Source organism: Cricetulus griseus, chromosome X (genome assembly GCF_003668045.3).
Source record: "Cricetulus griseus strain 17A/GY chromosome X, alternate assembly CriGri-PICRH-1.0, whole genome shotgun sequence".
Lineage (NCBI taxonomy): Eukaryota > Metazoa > Chordata > Mammalia > Rodentia > Cricetidae > Cricetulus > Cricetulus griseus.
Genome location: NC_048604.1, coordinates 90391272 through 90411921, shown reverse-complemented (window position 1 = coordinate 90411921; position 20650 = coordinate 90391272). Strand labels below are relative to the sequence as shown.

Genomic DNA, 20650 nt, shown 5'->3' with positions numbered 1-20650 from the left:
ACAACCATAGCTTGAAGCAACTTCGTTGGTTGGCTGCCAGCTGTGAGCAAATTTCAGAAAGAACCACCGAAGAGAAGTCTGAATTAGTTTGTTTGTTTCATAGTTTCAGATATTTCGGTCTATAGACCTAGGCAACTTTAATTATACAGGTGTGAAAAACCAGAATGTAGTAGGAGCAGGTCACAGAAGCAATTCACCTCATAATGAACAGAAATCAAAGACAGAGAAATGACAAGGGATGAAATATTCAAAGTCTCACCTCCAACTATCTAATTCCTCCAGTTACATACAACCTCCTTAAGTTTCCAGAACCTCCTAAAAAGTACCAACCAGTTAGAATTCAATGATTTAACACATGAGTATTTTGTGGAGGCAATTCATATCCAAATTTTAAAACTATGATAAATGGCAGTCTGACTATACTGATTATAGAATATTACTCATAATAATATTCTTGGGAAATATAGAAATTGTCACATATGCAGCAAAACAGATGATTCTAGTGACGATTATGCTAAGTGTAATAAGTCAATAAAGTTATCTCAAATACCCTAGGATCTTACTAAGCAAGTACCTGGGGCTCCACTTCAAGTCCCAAACCAGAATGGTTGTTGCTGTGGACCACAGAAGGAAGAATAGGGAATGACATTCAATAGGACAGAATTTTAGTTGGAGAAGATGGGAAATCATGATGCTTCCACAACACAACAGTGAATGTTCTGACATGGAACTATACACTGAATATGGTCAGTAGTGAATTTTGTTATAAATGAGATTCTGACCTCATTATTCAGAGTACACAATAAAGATGGATAGAAACTCTACTAACCAGAGATGCTGCTGTCAAATGATCTGACAGGGTAACCAGATTCATAGGCCAGAAAAGCTGGCAAGGAATCAACTCCTCTCACTTGTCCTTTGAGGGCCCTTGTTGCCTTCACAGTGAGCTATGAGTTCTTGACCTATTATTGGCTACTTCTAATTCTAAGAGTCTTTTGTGTCATCAAATTCCAAGCCTCAATAATCTCACCTAGTTGTTTTCTGTCATTAATGTTTTAGTGTCTTGACACTATTAATTGTGGTGTGGAGACTGTGGAATTTCCTTTGCTTTCTCTTGCCATGTACAATCTTTTCAGGATTTTCAGTGTGGTATATGTTTATTACTAGAACTCTCTGTCCATTGATTCAGACCTTTATGCCATCAATTTCCCTTTCCTCTCTCTTTGAGAAATAGTTTCTATCCTCTGTTTCTGAAGGTGATGATAGTCTAGAACAGTCATTGCCATTTATAGATAGGATAGATGCAAATGTTAACAGAGGTGGCATCAATTATCTAGGAAAGAGCCTGGTTAATTCCTCACAGATGTGTACACTAATCCAGGAAAATGGAACTTTAAGAGTATAGCTGCAAAGTAAAGGAAAGCTTTCTGAAACATATTTACAATTTACAATCAGTACATCGATATAGTTTATAGTACATATCATTTTAGAGCAACTGGTGTGCTACATTGAAATGTAATTGCAGAAAGCTTTCCATATTGCTTAATAAAAAGCAGATGTTATACATGTGTCACTATGGGGATGCTGAGATGGCTCCAAGTTTTAGAGCACTTGTATATCTTCTAGAATATGTAATTGTGGTTCCAGATAACCATGTTACATGGTTCACAACTACCTGCAACTCCTGATCTGGAACACTCTATGCTTTCTTCTGATCTCTGCAGGCATGCACACATGTACGGCATGAATACACATTGACACACATACATGCAAATAAATGACAAACATCTTGTAGCTAGCTGGTGAGATATCTTAGAGGATAAGTTACTAGATGCTTTTCCTCAGTATTTGGGTTCAATCCCCAGTGCTTACATTGTAACTCACAGTCATTGAATAGTCTGTTATTTCCAGATATATAAGATACAAAAGTTTATTGCAGGAGTGATGGTACAGGCCTACCATTGCAGTAATCAGGCTGAGTCAAAAGGAGTACAAATTCTAGGCCAACCTGGATAATGGAACTTTCCCTTAAACTAATTAAACCAAAAGTTATAGACATAAATTCTTATTAATTTCTGTCATGAGCATTAACAAAATTACAAAACTTTAACTGAATTATCCAGCAAAAAATGCTTTATCCAATGTGGAAAGGAAGATAATGCCCAAGTCCCCAAATGCAGAAAAAGTGGATATACAAGTACCTGTATATTCTGCCCCAGGGTATCTAATTCTCTCCTCTCATATATGCATTCACACCAGGACATATACAAAAATATCTTTGGATTAACACTTCTGTAAAATATCTTCAGGCTAGAGGGTATCTTGGTTGTTAATAAGACTTGTTTCTCTCCCTCAGTACCTGGGTTCAATTTTTAGCACTCATATGACATTGTACAACTACCTCTCCATTTAAAGGGGATCCAGTACCCTCCATTGACCTTGGTGGACAGTAGAAAGCAATTGATATGTAGACATACACGCAGGCAACACAAAAATATACATGAAGTAATTTTAAGTAAATCCTTATAAATATGTTACTAGTCTAATCCTGTCTATACTTTTAGGAAAAGGATGAGATAAAAAGAATGTGATATCTTATGCGGTTAGATAAGTAACGAGATAGTATTTTCTTTATATTGTTTATGATTTCTGAAACAATCTCACCATATATCCAAGTCATCTTGAGATTGTGTTGCACCATGATCCACTGAAGAGGCCTAGGATTTTAGGGATGTGCCATCATGTCCTTCCAAAACATTCATAAGTATCTAACATTTTATTGAGATAAATAACCATTGTATTTGTTTTTATATGTTCTATAATATATTGACCTATATTTTGATCATGACTATTGGATATCAGTAAGAATAGAAAAAATAACACTGACACATGAATTTTCCCCCTACATTTGCAATACTATGTGAGTTCCCAGTAGTCATTGTGTCCTAGACTGCATGCCTGTCAAAAAAGGGAAACAACTGTCCCTACATATTAGACTTACTGTCTTTATCAGGCTGTGGTTCCAAGAACACTGACCCATTCACTCCTTTAACTACAGTTCATCTCCAATTACAAAGAGAACACAGGCACTCAGATGTGCAAAGTCACTTGGAAATGCATTCAGCTAGGAAATGGAAGGGGCCTTACATACATAGGGGTATTTTTATGGGGGTTTGGAATGGTTTTCATTTGGCCAAGTGACATGCCTTGGGAAATTAAAATCATTAAAGTGTGACATGACTAAAGTTATGACAAGCCACAATGACTTTATTCACTGATTCACTGTAGATTCAATTTATTTAATGTGATGTTCATGAGTGTTTGGCCTTAATGTATGTATATGCACCATATGGAACACCTTGTTTCAGCTTAGTTCAGAAGATAGCATCAGATCTCCTAAGAATTGGAGTTATAGATGGCTGTGAGTCATCATGTGGGTGCTGGGAAGCAATCCCAGGTCTTCTTCAAGAGAAAAATGTACCCTTTATAGCTCAGCCTTCTTTCCAGCTCTGAGAGCTGTGTCTTGAAGCAGTGTTTCTATTTTCATTATAGAAGCATTTCATTTTGTAGCCCTGTTCTTTTTAATAAAACTTGTGATAAGAGCTCCTTTAGTGTTGAATAAGGAAATGAATGTTTAGGAAGTAAATAAGTGCTTTTTTCAAACTGGAAATTGCATGGCTCCAAATGTTGTTTCTCCAGTCTTGCCTCTGAGAAAAATGTAGGTGAAGATAGCCTTGAGTTTTTTATTCTCCTACATCCATCTCCCAAATTTCTGGAATTACAGGCATATATTAGCATCTCCAGTTTATGAGGTGATGGGGATTAAACCTAGGGCTTTGCATGTGCTAAGCAAGTACTCTGCAAGCTCACTATGTCCCTGCTCATTGTAAGGATTTAGACATTATGCTGGCCTGCCACTGTCATCTGGCAGAATGCACTCAGGTAGTACCCTGCTCAGCCCAGGGTTCCATGGTTGCATAGTCTGCAGCCCACTTATGGCTTCTTTGTCCCCTCTCCTTTCCCGCTGTTCCCCTAAGGAAGACAGGACTTTTCTTGTCTCCTTTTTCTTCTGTCTTCTCTCTGTGTCTCTGTCTTTACTTTATTTTCTGGCCTCCTCAATAAAACTTTTAATATGAAAAAAAAACATTTCAAAGAAGTTATATAGATTAGGATATATATATATATATATATATATATATATATATATATTATATATATGAATAATTAATAGTGCAAAAAGAGATCATGAATTTGAAGAAGAGTGGGGAGGGATATAGAGGAGGATTTGGAGTGAGGAACAGGAAAGTAGAAATGTTGTAGTTATATCATAATCTCATTAACAATATTTAAAATGTTACTATGCATGCTGTGATTACTAGGAAGTTTTATCTTTCAAACACAATGCAGAAGAAAAGCAAAATATTTTCTGTTCTCTCAGTGGATTATTTTAATCTTTTGCAGTTTCTAAGCATTTGGCTACTGTGTGGCCAGGCCTTTTAAGTGAGTACTCCCAAAATCATTCCTTGTCTTTCTGTCACATATTGAGCAAATGCCAAGGCAGAGATTGACAATAAGAACTCATTTGGCTTGAAGAATTTCCATTAACACTGATTACCACACATATTTATTGTAAAAGACTGTTTGGTTATCAATTAAAGCAGCAAACAAACTTTCAATAAAATAAAAATTAGTACTCTTATCTGCCACTCCAGAAGTAACACTGGCACCTGTGTATTTCTCATGTCATTTGAGTGGTGCTATTGTCAGGGAACATTGTGCATCTATCTTTGAAGCTGAAGATCAGTTCTTGCTTTGGAGAGTGGGACATCATTCTTTGTAGAGACTGCTATTTACAGAGTGGCCAAGGTACTATTTCTTTGAAACCAACTGAGGGTATCCCTTTCTATTGCTCTGGATTCCCACAAATTTGAAATGCATGTCCTTTTGGAAACTCCTTAGGTTTTTCTGAGGTAGTAGGTGCTTATCTGTGTAGGCAAATACATTTCATTTTTATTTTTAATCATTTCCCCCAGGCCTTTTGCACCCTCTTTATTTTTTACCTGTTTGTAGGAACTGAAAAGGGCTAATTTAAAAGTTAAGTTATAAATAACATCAACTTATCCCTTATGTCTGGATTAGAATGGCTGGTAAAATAAGCACCTACTAGTATCCATTTTTTAAGAAAAATATTAATAGCAATAAAATTTTAATCCTGCATGTACCATCAATTAGCTTTATCCCTCCTAAGTTTCTTGAGCTTATGAAGACCCTGTCTCAAACAAAATAAGAAAATTAAAAATAAATGCTTAGTGAGGTCTTGTGCTGATTAATTTGTATGATCATCATACAAGCTAGAATCACATTAGAGAGTCAACCTCAACTGAGAATCTCCATTCCATTTGCCTGTTTGCAAAACTATAGGTCATTTTCCTGATTAGTGAGTGATGTGGGAGGCCTCAGCTCATTGTGGGAGGTGCCATGCCTAGGTCCTGGAGTTATAAGACAATAGGCAGAGGAAGCCGTTGGAAATAGGGTCTCTGCTTCATTTCCATCCAGCAGGTTCCTACTTGAGTAACTGTCCTGACTTCTCATCACAGTGGACTGTGATAGGGATGTGTAAACCAAACAAATTCTTGCCTCCTTAAAGTGATTTTAATTATGACCTTTATCACAGCAACAGGATCAATTTGGAATGGACAGGGATTACCATTTTACTACCCTCATTAATAAAGTATTCTACGTACAGAAATATTTATGGCAGAGGTGAAGGTGCAGATCTACAATCTCAGTATTCAGGCTGATGCAAGAAGAGCACAAATTCTAGGGCATTCTAGGGTGCATATCAAAACTTTACTTTATACTAATCAAACTAAAAACTTTCATACATAAATTTCTAGTAATATATGTTTTGAGAATTAGAAAAACAACTTTGATTGACTAGCCCTGTACCCAAAATGATTTATTCCTCATGAAAAGGGTGGATAAATGTCTTAGTCTCCAAATGGGAGAAAGTGACATGAGATTGTATAGCACTCATCTAGTGTCAAGTTCTTTAGTAACTCCAATCACACTTTTATGACTGGTGATAATGGGACAGTCAGGTCTGGACATTGGCACACTCAGCTATGTGTCAAGGGAACAACTCATAGTGGGTCACAGTGCAATGACACAGGCAACATAGCCAGCAGGGAATGAAAACTACAGTTCTGCAACATCTATAGCACATGCTCTAAAATTGGCAATTAATAAATGGGACCTCTTGAAACCAAAAGGACTCTATGAGGCAAAGGCACCATCAATAGGACAAGATGGCAGCCTACAGGATGGGAAAAGATTTTCACAAACTCTACACCTGATAGAGGACTAATATCCAAAATATATAAAAAAACTCAAACTAGACTTCAACAAACAAAACAATTTTTAAAAATGGGTACATGTCTGTGATGGCTATTCTTGGTTGTCAAGTTGACTATATCCGTAATAAACTATAATCCAGAAATGGAGGACACAGTTGTGATCCAGATCTTGAGGTCAGAAGACAACATGCCTTTGATCTGGATCTGAATCTTGAGGATGGAAGTCACACACCTTTAATCCAGACTTGGAGGCAAGAACACACAACATCATCTGGGCAACAACTTCTGCTGGAAGCCTATATAATGAGAAGGGAAAAAAAAAGAATAGGTTTGTTCATTCTTCACCTGCTTGCCTTCAACTTGTCAATTCAAGCATTGCTTCACTGGCATTGGAACCTACTTCTTTGGGATTCCAGCATATACAGACCAGCTGAGACACCAAGTCTCAAGGGAATTAGCAGCTACTAGATTCTTGGACTTTCCATTTGTAACTAACCATTGTTGGACTGTAGCCTGTCAGCCATTCCAATAAATTCTCATATATACATATACATATACATACATATATAGACATATATGCATATATACAAACATTTATGGAGAGAGAAAGAGAGACAGAGAGACAGAGAGAGAGAGAGAGAGATTCATTCCATAAGTTCTGTGACAACCCCAACTAATATGTAAGTGAGGGTAAGTATAGTCTTAGCCAGAGGAATTTATTCAGGACTCCCACCCACAAAGGCAAAGTGGAAGAGAAAACTCAGGAGGCATTGGACATATATGCATAGATTCAGTGGGTAAAGTACAGGGAATTCTACTTTCTCTAAGAACCATGAGATTTGTGATCATAGTTGTGTGTGTGTGTGTGTATTCATAAGTGTCTGCTATACACATCTATACATGTATATGCACACAAGGAAGCCAGAAAATGACATTGGGTGTCCTGCTCTACTTTGTCCCCTCAGACAGGATCTCTCCATGTAGCTCACTGTTTTTCCATTGAGACTGCCTGGCATCCATCCCTAGAAATCCTGCTTCTCTTGACCCAGTGTTGAAGTTACAGGAATAGCCAGCATTTATAGGGGTGATAAGGACCCAGACTCAGGCCATTATTCTTGTATAGCAAGCACTCTTACCCACTACACCATCTCCTCAGTCCTTTGTTATTATTTTTCAAATGTAGAATTCTTCACAAATTTGTGTGCCATCCTTGGCCAGGAGCCATGTTAATTGCTCCATAAATGCAAAAGTCAGCACTTAAATCTCTAAACCCACTTTACTGCCAGGCATTTCTGTGCCTTTTATTGTGTATATTTTAAAGTTATTCTAGCAGAGTCTTGTGGAACCCATGCTATCCTCAAACTCACTTGATAGTCAACGATGCCCTTGAACTTAAATCCTCTTGATTCTATCTCCTGTGGGGTTATATACATGTACTTCTGAGCCCCATTTATGCAGTCCTAGGAGTTGATTCTGTGGTAGCCTACATTACAGGGGCATCTGTCTGGTCCAGCTAACCCAAGAGGGGGAGTGTGTTCTGTGGGTACTCACATGATCCTAGCACATTGTGTATGCCAAACAAGCAGTCTGCCAACTGAGCTGTCTCCAAGCCCTGTCAAGATGTTTTCAATCATTCAATGGCACAAAAAGACTTTCTGAACAGAACTCTGTTAACTCAGTCAACTTCCTGTTGCCTGAATGATGTAGGATTCTTACATACTTCTCGAGCACCATATCTGCCTGCATGCCACCATGCTCTCTACCATGATGACAATGGACTGAACCTCTGAAACTGTAAGTGAGACATTCCTGTTAAATGTTTTTATTTATAAGAGTTGCCATGGCCATGGTGTCTCTTCACATCAATAGAAACCCTAAAACAAGGTCTAAACAGAATTTTCAATAGAAGAATCTCAAATGTTCAAGAAACAAAGAAACACTCAATATTCTTATCCTTCAGGGAAATACAAATCAAAACTGCTTTGATATTCTATCTTATACATGTCAGAATGGATAAGATGAAAAAGACAAGTGACAGCTCATGTTAGTGAAGATGTGGAACAAGTGGAGCATTCCTCCAGTGCTGGTGGGAGTGCAAACTTATACAGTCACTTTGGAAATCAATATGGCCATTCCTCGAAGAATTAGAAGCAGATTGGAAATAGATCTACCTCAATACCAAAGTACAACACTCTTTTAAGAATCTATCCAAAAACCACTCCAGACTACCAAATGGCACTTGCTCAATTATATTCATTGCAGCTTTATTCATAATAGCCATAAACTGGAAACAACCTAAACATCCCTCAACCAAAGAATGGAAAAATAAAATGTGATACATTTACAACATGGAGTATTACTCAACTGTTAATAAAATGGCATCAGGAAATTTGCAAGCAAATGGATGGAACTAGAAAAACATCATCCTGCATGAGGCAACCTGGGCCCAGAAAGACATAAAAGGTATGTGCTCACTTATAAGTGGATATTAGATGGTAAATAAAGAATAAATATACTATAATAACAGACTCAGAGAGGGTAATTAACAATCATATGTGTTATGATTGTATAGCCCAGTGTTCTTGTAGGACTCCTAACAGTGGGAGTGGAGAATATCGATGACACTTTTTTCTACTCTTGGGACCTTTTTCTTTATACTAGGTTGCCTAGTCCAGCCTTGATATAAGGATTTATGCCTATTCTTGTTGCACATTGCTATGACATGTTTGGTTGGGCAATATATGAGAGAATAATAAATAAAAAGAAAAAGGAAAAAAACTGCAGTTCTGACATGGAGAGCACCATCAGGAAATGATAAAGTGTAGGCAAATTTGGGCCTGATTTGAGCAATCACACTATTATGGAACATTAGGAGACATTTTGATATGAAGGATCTCAGTTTTATTATTCCAAAGAGCCGGTGACATGGTGATAAATGCTTCCTTCCAGAACCTAACAATCAGAAGCACATTAGGTCTCTAATCTGTTTCTAATTAACCCAGAAAGGAAGAAGAAGAAGAAGAAGAAGAAGAAGAAGAAGAAGAAGAAGAAGAAGAAGAAGAAGAAGAAGAAGAAGAAGAAGAAGAAGAGAAAGAATGAAAATCTGAGGGAGGGGCATCTGGGGAATCTGGATGCTTCTTTATGTGCATATACCATCTTCATGCATATTAGACAATTTCAACAACACAGGGATGAATGAAAAATCAAAGTTAGGTTTGAAAAAGGTGTTCATGACTCTCTTAGGATTCCTGTGTCTGGCTTTAGTTGGGGCTGATGTACAGTTTCAGAGGTTTAGTCTGCTATCATCATAAGAAGCATGCAGGCAGACATAGTGCTGGAGAAGGAGCTAATAGTTCTACATCTTTATCCACAGGTAGTAGGAGACTGCCACACTGGGTATAATTTGAGCATATAAGACCACAAAGCAGCTCACTCTCACAGTGGCACACTTCCGCCAACAAGTCAACACCTCCTAATAGTGCCAATTCCTATAAGCCAAACATTCAAACACATGAGTCAATGGGAGCCATTTTTATTCAAACTATCATAATGACATAGTGGAAAAAGAATGTTGTCAAATTCATTCTAGTACAAACCAGGTAGTTATCTTCCATTCTACTCATTCCTGGCAGGGTGAAGGGCCCCGGCGCAGGAGTGAATGCTGGGCAGAAGTGTGCTCCCTCAAAACTTGTTTTATGGACACTGATATTTAAATTCATGAAATAGTCACATGGTAGCAATAGTCTTTGGAACATCAGAAACTGAAAATCTAATCTCATAAAACCAATTAGCAAAGGGGAAAGACTATTTTTTAAATGAAAACCCATACCCCAGTCAATGAATTGATGTCCCAAATAAAACTTAAGTTGCACAAAGGAGTCACTTAGCCATTTTCTGTCACAGTCCACTTTGGTCGGTTTTTAGTCCTTAGCAATAACACTGTACAGAAGCCACAGGAATATTTCCTTTGTGGAGGCATTCAAGATATAAGTTAAATTTCAAATCACAAACTGTACTTAGATATCCAAAGATTACTATACAAATAAAAATCATGCTACCTAACAAAATCACAAAAGTAGCTACAATTGACGTTGCTGTGTAACCTCCAATTTTCTGAGTATCTGGAAGAAAATGCAAATTAAAAGATGTTGAGCCAGGATATGGTGATGAGGCTTTATGCTGAACTAGCACTGGTAGGGTAGGGGCAGTATTACCTGGTGATCAGAATGCTGGCCTGGCCTCTGGGGAAATAGCAGTCTCCCACCAGAGGTGTAAGATGGGACATAGTAACAAGGAGAGGAGTGGTGGTTGGGTTTATGCTGGAAGCCTTCTCTTCCCCCACATGCCAGGACAGCATCCTGAAAACCAAGTAATACTGCCCCTTATCCTGCTTGCAGTCTCAGAATAACTACAACAGTCCCTCCTCTTCTCACAACATATCCATGGCCACAACTCAGGGGCTAAGCAACAATCCTGATCCCCAGAGGCCAGATGGCAGCCCAAACCCCAGAGAGAGCCGGTCAACTCCCTGAAAATCAGACAGAAGCCTTCTACCCTACCAGAATCCAGGTCAGCATCTGAACCTAATGGCTCTCAGCCTAGTCAGAAGGCCATGCACATACATAGCCAGAACTCCAGCCCCAAACTTGGGGAGTGATCCCCCGCTGGACAAGGGGCCATCCAGACCATCAGAAGTCCAACCCCCAATGAGGATGGAGACTCTCTACTTAACCACAGGCAATAGTATTCAGAAGAGCAGAGAGGAAACAGAAACTGAGGAAGAAAACACCCATCCAATAAAGAAAAGTCCAGAAATTGGCACCTAGACTTCCTATAATCACTCCAAATTCAGATGCCGAAATGTAAATATAAGAATACAAACATTACACTCTGGGAACACCTGCCCTGAGGTATGGAGGCACGCCAACTCAACCCCTGAGGACCAAGCTACCCAGACTCTGCTGAGATTGCTGGACTATTCCCACCCCCAAGTAGTGCAGAGTGAAGAGTGCAGAGGTGAGCTGCTTGGCCCCTGACTGGGCCCAAAATCTGCCTGCCCACTCTGGGAATTCCTGCCCAGGAGACTGCAGGCAGGTCAACTCAGCCCCAGAGGACCAAGCAACCCAGAGTCTACCGACATCTCTGCGCCAGTCCTGCTCTCAAACACCTGGAGACCAAGTGCCTCAGACCTGCCCGAATCCACCTTGAGACCCTTCAGAGTAATGGAGCCAATTGCACCCACCAGAAGAGAACCTTGGACCCATACACACCAGGAAAGGAAGAGACACCACCTGCACCCACTGGAAGAAAAGATGGGAAGATGACATTATAAGAACACAACCAACAACAGCAAAACCAATATGACACCACCAGAGTCTAGTGACACTACACCAGCAAGACCTGAACATCCCAACACAGATGAAGCCTAAGAGAGCAACCTTAAAAACAACTTCATGAAGATGATAGAGACCCTAAGAGAAGAAATGAGAAAATCCTTCAGAGAAATGGAAGAAAACACAAACTAAAAGGTGCAAGAAATCAAAGAAAGACAAGGAAATACAATTTAAAAACTGAAGGAAACAGTTCAGGATGTGAAAACTGAACTAGAGACAAAAAGAAAACACAAACTGAGGGAATGCTGGAAATGGAAAAACTGAGTAAACAATCAGAAACCACAGATGCAAGCATAAACAACAAAATACAAGAGATGGAAGAAAGAATCTGAGATGCTGAAGATGAACTAGAGGAAATAAATTCATCAAGCAAAGAAAATCTTAAGTCCAACAAATCCTTAACACAAAATATCCAGGAAATATGGGACACTGTGAAAAGACCAAACTGAAGGATAATAGGTATAGAAGAAGGTGAAGAAACCCAACTCAAAGGTACAGAAAACATATTCAACAAAATCTTAGAAGAAAACTTTCCTAACTTAAAGAAAGGCATGCTAATGAAAGTACAAGAAGCCTACAGAACACCAAATAGACTGGACCACAAAAGAAAGTCCCCTTGTCACATAGTAATTAAAACACTAAACATACAGAATAAAGAAATAATATTAAGTGCAGCAAAGGAAAATGGCCAAATAACATATAAAGGCAAACCTATTAGAATTACACCAGACTTCAACATGGAAATTCTAAAAGCCAGAAGGACCTGGATAGATTTTCTACCAACTCTAAGAGAACACGGATGTCAGACCAGACTACTATACCCTGCAAAGTTTTCAAACAAATTAAATGGAGAAAACAAGATATTCCATGACAAAACCAAATATAAACAATATGTAACCACTAATCCAGCCCTACAGAAAGTACTAGAAGGAAAACTCCAACCTAGGGAAACTAACTACAGTTACAAAAATATAGACAATAGATAATCACACTTTACGAAAACCCAAAAGAAAAAGCACGGTAAATCGACATACAATACCACTACCAACAACAAATCAAAAAAAAAACAAGAATAAGCATTCAATGGTCCTTAATTTCCCTCAATATTAATAGTCTTAACTCGCCTATAAAAAGACACAGTCTAACAGAGTGGATATGAAGACAGAATCCCTCCTTTTGCTGTATACAAGAAACACACCTCAAAATCAAAGACAGATATTACCTCAGAGTAAAGGGATGTGATAAGATATTTCAATCAAATGGACCCAAGAACTGAGCTGGATTAACTATCCTAGTATCTAACAAATTAGACTTCAAACTAAAATCAATAAAAAAAAAAAACCGAAAAAGTCATTTCATATCCATCACAGGAAAAGTCCATCAGGAAGAAGTCTCAATTCTGAACATCTATGCCCCAAATACAAAGGCACCAACATTCCTAAAAAAATTATTAAAACTCAAATCACAAATAAGACTTCACAGAGTTATAGTGGGAGACTTCAACACCCCACTCTCACCACTGGATGGGACCACCAGACAGAAACTTAACAAAGAGAAAAAGGAACTAACAGAAGTAATGACCCAATTGGGATTAACAGACATCTATAGAACTGTCCATCCAAACACAAAAGAATATACCTTCTTTTCAGTGTCACATGGAACCTTCTCTAAAATCGACCACATACTCAGCATCATAGCAAAATTCAACAGGTACAAAAATTGGAATAACCTGTCTGTCTTATCAAACCACTATGCCTTAAAGTTAGAATTCAAAAACAACAAAAACTTCAGAAAACTTAGCAACTCATGGAAATTCAACAACACAGAATTGCACCATTCCTGGGTCAAGAAAGATATTAAAGGCTTCCTAGAATTCAATGATAATGAAGACACAACATACCCAAACTTATGGCACACTTTGAAAGCAGTACTAAGAGGAAAGATCATAACTCTAAGTGCTCACATGAAGAAACTAGAGAATAGTCACACTAGAGAGTTGATATCACAGCTGAAAACTCTAGAACAAATGGAAGCAAATTCATCCCGGAGGAGTAGATGCCAGGAAAAAATCAAACTGAGGGCAGAAATCAATAAAGTCAAAACAAAGAAAACAATTCAAAGAATCAATGTAACAAAGAGTTGGTTCTTAGAGAAAATCAACATGATAGACAAACCTTTATCCAAAATAACCAAAAAGCAGAAAGAGAACATGCAAATTAACAAAATCAGAAATGAAAAGGGGGACATAACATTGGACACTGAGGAAATCCAGAGAATCTTCAGGTCATAATTTGAAAACCTGTAATCCACAAAATTGGGAAATGGACAATTTTCTGGACAGATATCACCAAAATTGAATCAAGAACAGATAAGAAACTCAAACTGACTTATAACCTCTAAGGAAAAAGAAGCAGTTATCAATAGTCTCCCAACCAAAAAAAAAGAAAGAAAAAAGCCCATGGCAAGGTGGCTTCAGTGCAGAATTCTACCAGAAATTCAAAGAAGAGCTAAGACCAGTACTGCTCAAATTGTTCCACACAATAGAAGCAGAAGGTTCGTTGCTAAATTCTTTTTATGAGGCTACAATTACATTGGTACCCAAGCCACACAAAGACACAACTAAGAAAGAGAACTACAGACCAATATCTGTCATCAACATTGATGCAAAAATACTCAATAAAACACTAGCAAACCAAATCCAAGAACATATCAGAAAATTCACCCACCAAGATCAAGTAGGCTTCATCACCAGGATGCAGGGTTGGTTCAACATTCTAAAATCAATCAATGTAATCCACCATATAAACCAACTGAAGAAGAAAAACCACATGATCATCTCACTAGATGCTGAAAAAGCCTTTGACAAAATCTAAAACCCCTTCATGATAAAGGTCCTGGAGAGATCAGGAATAACAGGAACATACCTGAACATAATAAAAAACATACATAATAAGCCAATAGCCAACACCAAACTGAATGGAGAGAAACTCAAAGCTATTTCTCTAAAATCAGGAACAAGAAAAGGCTGTCCACTCTCTCCATACCTCTTCAATATTGTCCTTGAATTTCTAGCTAGAGCAATAAGACAACAAAAGGAGATCAAGGGAATACAAATTGGAAAGGAAGAAGTCAAACACTGACTATTTGCAGACGATATGACAGTCTACATTAATGACCTGCAAAACTCTACCAGAGAACTCCTACAGCTGACAAACACCTTCAGCAAAGTTGCATGATACAAGATTAACTCAAAAAATCAGTTATATATGGGTGATAAATTTGCCCAGAAAGAAATCAGAGAAACACACCCTTTACAATGGCTGCAAACAACATAAAATACCGTGGGGTAATGCTAACCAAAAAAGTGAAAGATCTGTACCATAAGAATTTTGAATCTTTAAAAAACAAAATAAAAGGAGATACCAGAAAATGGAAGTATCCCCCATGTTCTTGGACAGGTAGAATCCACATAGTAAAAATGGCAATCTTGCCAAAAGCAATATACAGATTCAATGCAATCCCCATCAGAATCCCAGCACAATTCTTCACAGAAGTTGAAAAACAATTTTCAACTTTATATGGAAAAACAAAAGACCCAGGATACCAAAATAACCCTGTACAATAAAAGAACTTCCAGAGTCATCAACATCACTGATTTTAAGCTCTATTATAAAGCAATAGACCTGAAAACAGCTTGATATTGGCACAAAAATAGACCAGTAGACCAATGGAATTGAGTTGAAAAACCTGATATTTACACACACAACTATGAACACCTGATTTTTGACAAAGAAGCTAAAACTATACAATGGAATGAAGAAAGCATCTGCAACAAATGGTCCTGGCATAACTGGAAGCTGGCATGTAGAAGACTGCAGATAGAGCCATGTCTCTTGCCATGCACAAAACTTAAGTCCAAATGGATCAAAGACGTCAACATAAACCCAGCTACACTGAACTTATTAGAAGAGAATGTTGGAAACACCCTTAAATAAATTGGTACAGGAGAGAGCTTCCTGAACATAGCACCAGTAGCACAGACACTGAGATCTACAATTAATAAATGGGACCTCCTGAAACTGAGAAGCTTCTGTAAGGCAAAGGACACAGTCAGCAAGACAAAATGACAGCCCATGGATTGGGAAAAGACATTCACCAACCCCCACATCCAACAGAGGGCTGATCTCCAAAATTTACAAAAAAATCAAGAATCTAGTCTCCAAAACACCAAATAATCCAATTAAAAAGTGGGGTACAGAACTAAATAGATAATTCTCAATAGAGGAATCTAAAATGGCTGAAAGACATAACAAAGTGTTCAACACACTTAGCCATCAGGGAAATGCAAATCAAAACAACTCTGAGATGCCACCTCACACCTGTCAGAATGACTAAAGTCAAAAATACCAATGGCAGTTTATGCTGGAAAAGATGTGGAGAAAGGAGAACACTCCTCCACTGCTGGTGGGAGTGCCAACTACAGTAGCCACTTTGGAAATCTGTATGGCAATTTCTCAGGAAAATGGGAATTAGTGTACCACAAGTTCCAGCAATTCACTTCTTAGGCATATACCCAAAAGAAGCACATTCATACAACAAGGACATCTGTTCAACGATATTCATCACAGCATTATTTGTAATAGCCAGAACCTGGACACAATCTAGATGGCCGTGAACTGAAGACTGGATAGAGAAAATGTGGTACATTTGCACAATGGAGTACTACTCAGTGGAAAAAATAACAATGGAATCTTGGAATTTGCAGGCAAATGGATGGAACTAGGAGAAACCATTCTGAGCGAGGTAACACAGTCACAAAAAGACAAACTTGATATGTACTCACTCATATGTGGATTTTAGACATTGAATAATGGATTACCAGCCTACAATCCAGAGTGTCACAGAAGCTAGTAAACAAGGAGGACCCTAAAAGAGACCCTGGAGAAGGGGAAAGGGACAAGATCTCCTGAGAAAATTGGGAGCATTGGGGTAGAGGGAACTAGGAGAATGAGAAGGGGAGAAGAGGACTAGTGAGGAAGACATGATGGGTCATGGAGATTGAGTTGAGGGAAGAACAGAAGAGAGCAAGATAAGAAATAATATGTTAGAGGGAGACATTATAGTTTTAAAGAGTAATCAGACACTAGGGAGATGTCTTGAGCGCTATAAGATGACACCAACTAACAATCTAAGCAACAGAGGATAGGCTACCTTAATTGCCCTCTCCTGATAATGAGATTGATAACTAATTCATATGACAAACTTTGCCTTCATCCAACACCTGGTGGAATCACAAGCATTCACCCACACCTAAGCCTTGAACTGAATGGGAAACCAGTTGCAGAGAAGGAGGACTGATGAACAAAGGGGTCCTCACCAGGCTGGTGAAACCCACAGAAATAGCTGACCTGAACAAGTGAGAGATCTGGGTCCCAGACTGATAGCTGGGAAACCAGCATGGGACTGATCCAGACCCCCCAGAATATGGGTGTCAGTGAGGAGACCTTGGAAATCTATGGAGCCCCTTGTAGTGGATCAGTACTCATCCTTAGCATAGGAATGGACTTTGGGATCCCATCCCACATGTAGGGATACTTGCTGAGCCTAGACGCAAGGGGGTTGGCCTAGGCCCTATCCCAAAGAATAAGACAGACTTTGAAGACCCCCATGGAAGGCCTCACCCTCCCTTGGGGGCAGAAAGGGTATTGGATAGGTAGGGTTCTAGTTGGGGTGGCAGAGGGGAGGGAAAGGGACCTGAGATTGACATGTAAAATAATTTTCTTTCTAATTAAAATAAAAAAGAACAAAATAAAAAAGAATACAAACATCAACATCCAGGGCAGTATGTCACCACCAAGGCTGAGCCATCCACTACAGCAAACCCTGAACATTCCACCATCGTAGAAGCACAAGAAAATGATTTTAAAATCAACTTTATGATGATAATAGAGGTCCTTAAAAAGAAAATGGAAAACTCCCTTAAAGGAATAGAGAAAAAGACAACCAAAAAATTGGGGCAAATCAGCAAATCCCTTAAAAATGCCAAAAAAGCCAAGAAAAAAACAAGGGACAGGAATTATTTATGGCGGTTGCTCATAAAATTGGGAATCAGTCTACCTCAAGACCCAGCTATATCACTCTTGGGCATATAGCCAAAGGATGCTCAATCATACCGCAAGGACACTTGCTCAGCAATCTTCATAGCAGTTTTATTCATAATAGCCATAATTTGGAAAAAACTTAGATGTCCCTCAACTGAAGAAAATTTATACAATGCAGTATTAGCCAGCTGTTTAAAACAATGACAACATGAAAACTGAAGACAATTGGATGGAGACAGAAAAAAAATACATCCTGAGTGAGGTAACCCACATCCAGAAAGATAAACATAGTATGTACTCACACATTCGTGGATATTGGCTATAAAGTGAAATATAACCATGCTACAATCCACAGACCCAGAGAGGTTAGGTAACAAGGAGGGCCCAAGAGGGAGAATCGCATTTCCTTGGATAGGTGAAATTGAAGAGATTTTGTGGGTGGACTGGAGTGGGTGGGAATAGGAACATGAGTGATCAGGTGGTGGTGTGGTAGGAAGGAGATTACTAAAGTAGCCAACTGGAAGAGGGGGCATTTACATGTCAAGTATGTATAAGGGAAACTCTCAGGGATCTACAAGGATGACCTCAGATAAGACTTCTAGCAATAGTGGATATATAGCCTGAACTGGTCATCTCTTGTGGCCAGGCAAAACATACAGTGGAAGGATTGAAACACCAACCCAGCCACATAACCTGCTACCTACAATCTGTCCTACCTATGGGATGTACAGGGGTAAGGGTAGCATAGAGATTGTAGGAGTGACCAACCAATGACTGGTCCAGCTTAAGACCCATGCCACAAGAATGAGCCTACTCTTGATATGGCCTGGAGCACCATGACAAAGAGACTGGCTGGACCAGAGACCTATGATAGAACCAAAGATGACTGTAGGGAAAAATGTCAACATAACAATATTTTGCTATATACATAGATTGGTGCCTAGACCAATTTTCAATGAAGAGGCTCCACCCAGCTACTTGTAGAAACAGGTGGAGAGACCTGCAGTCTAACATTAGGCCAACCAAGTTCAGGAAATCCTTCTGGAGAGAGGGAGGGAGGATGATAAGAGCCAGAAGGGTCAAGGACATCATAAGAAAACCCTTAGAATCTACTAACTTAGGCTCATAGGGTCTCACAGAGACTGAACAGACAACCAGGGAGCCTGCATGGGACTGACCTAGGCCCTCTGATTCTGTTACAGTTGTGTCACTTGGTCCTCTTACGGGATTTCTAAGAGTAGGAACAGGGGCTGTCTCTGATTCTTTTACTGGCCTTTGCGACCCTATTTCTTGTACTGGATTGTCTCGCCTTAATACAAGGCGAGGTGCTTAGTCTTACCACAACTTGATATGCTAAGTTTTGTCAACATCCATGGGAGGCCTGCCCTTTTCTGAACAGAAAAGGAGGAAAAAGTGAATTGAGGGAAGGCAGAGAGGAGGTGGGGAGGACAAACTTCTAGGAGGACAGGGAGGAAAAGTTTGGTGGGGATATAAAATAAATACATTAATCAATTAATTTAAAAAAAGATGGTGAGAATCATCACCTTCTTATATGGCTGCATCGTAATTTACACAGGGCAGTATAGCACAGCCAGTATCAATCATCTTTGAAAGAACTAATGGATTGTAGGTGACATTCTTTAGTTAGCTCTTGTACATGTTCCTAAATACTAAAATGCTTAAGATATCCCAACCAGCCCAAGAATATTGACAGACAGCACTAGTACAAAGGAAGGAATGCATCATAGTGTGTGTACCAGTGACACAATATGTGGTTACTGGAGCTGTGCCATGGTGGTAAATGCAGACTTTCCGTATTCATACACAGATTGTCCTAAAAGGAAAGCATGGACTCAGAACTACAGTTACCACTGGAGGGTGCTCATGGAGATGTGCAAAGGATCTATTCTACTGTGAACAAAGTCAAGTCTGGAACATGGTGACTGACAATTTTGTTGAGGAAGAGCATGGTCTCAGAAAACACTAGGGAAATGTTAGAGGTCTACATCAGGCTCCTTAGACCCATGACAGTGTTCTTTGAAGGAGCAGCTCAAGAAGGATAGGATGTTTGAGAAGGTTGGACTTTGTTCTGGTGATCTTCTGCTGGGAATGTTGACTGAGCAAACTATAAGTGCCTTGATGCAACATTTACTGACATCCTCACAATGTACATGCCCTGCTACTGCTTCCACTTCTGACTATTGTTCCAGACACACAATCAATATAGCCCCAATATTTAGTCACAAAGATGATCATCAAGGCACCATTTGCCATATGACAAAATTGCGAACTACTTCATGTATGACAATTTGATAAATAATTTATGATAATTCTATTCCATGGAGCTATATACCAAAAAAACTTACAAGTGGGTCATATTTACAATGGAAGATAATCTGGACTGAACACTTGATTCTTACTTTGATCTTTAGTTGTTGTCATTTGTTTGTTTGATTGTTTTTTAAGACAGGGTATGATGGTGTCTTGAACTAAGTTCTTATTACTGGCTTTTAATTTCCGACAATCCTCATGACTCTCCCTGAAAAGTGTCAGGATTAAAGGCATGAGCAGCTACATCCTATTACTAAAATAATGTTGTTAAGGTCCTCATAGTGTAGTATGTGTGAGAAGTTTTTCCTCTTTCATGCTAACTAGTGTTCCAGAGTATGGACCACTACAGTTTGCTTGCTCATTGCTCAGTTTTGACATCAGGACTATCTCCAAGCTTTACCTAAGATGAGTAATGTTTTAGGAGTGAAAAGGCATACATTAAAGTTGTTGTCGATTTATAGTCACGTTT

At 38.8% G+C, this 20650-nt stretch overlaps 1 long non-coding RNA gene across 2 annotated transcripts in view; it reads right to left on the bottom strand.

The window, feature by feature from the left end:
* Nucleotides 1-6435: 6435 nt before the first annotated feature.
* LOC118237891 overlaps nt 6436-20650 on the bottom strand; it is a 57476-nt gene continuing 43261 nt past the window's right edge. For both annotated transcript variants that reach the window (XR_004771457.1, XR_004771456.1), the window contains exon 3: nt 6436-6652. This is a non-coding gene — a long non-coding RNA (uncharacterized LOC118237891). The remainder of the gene's footprint in view (nt 6653-20650) is intronic.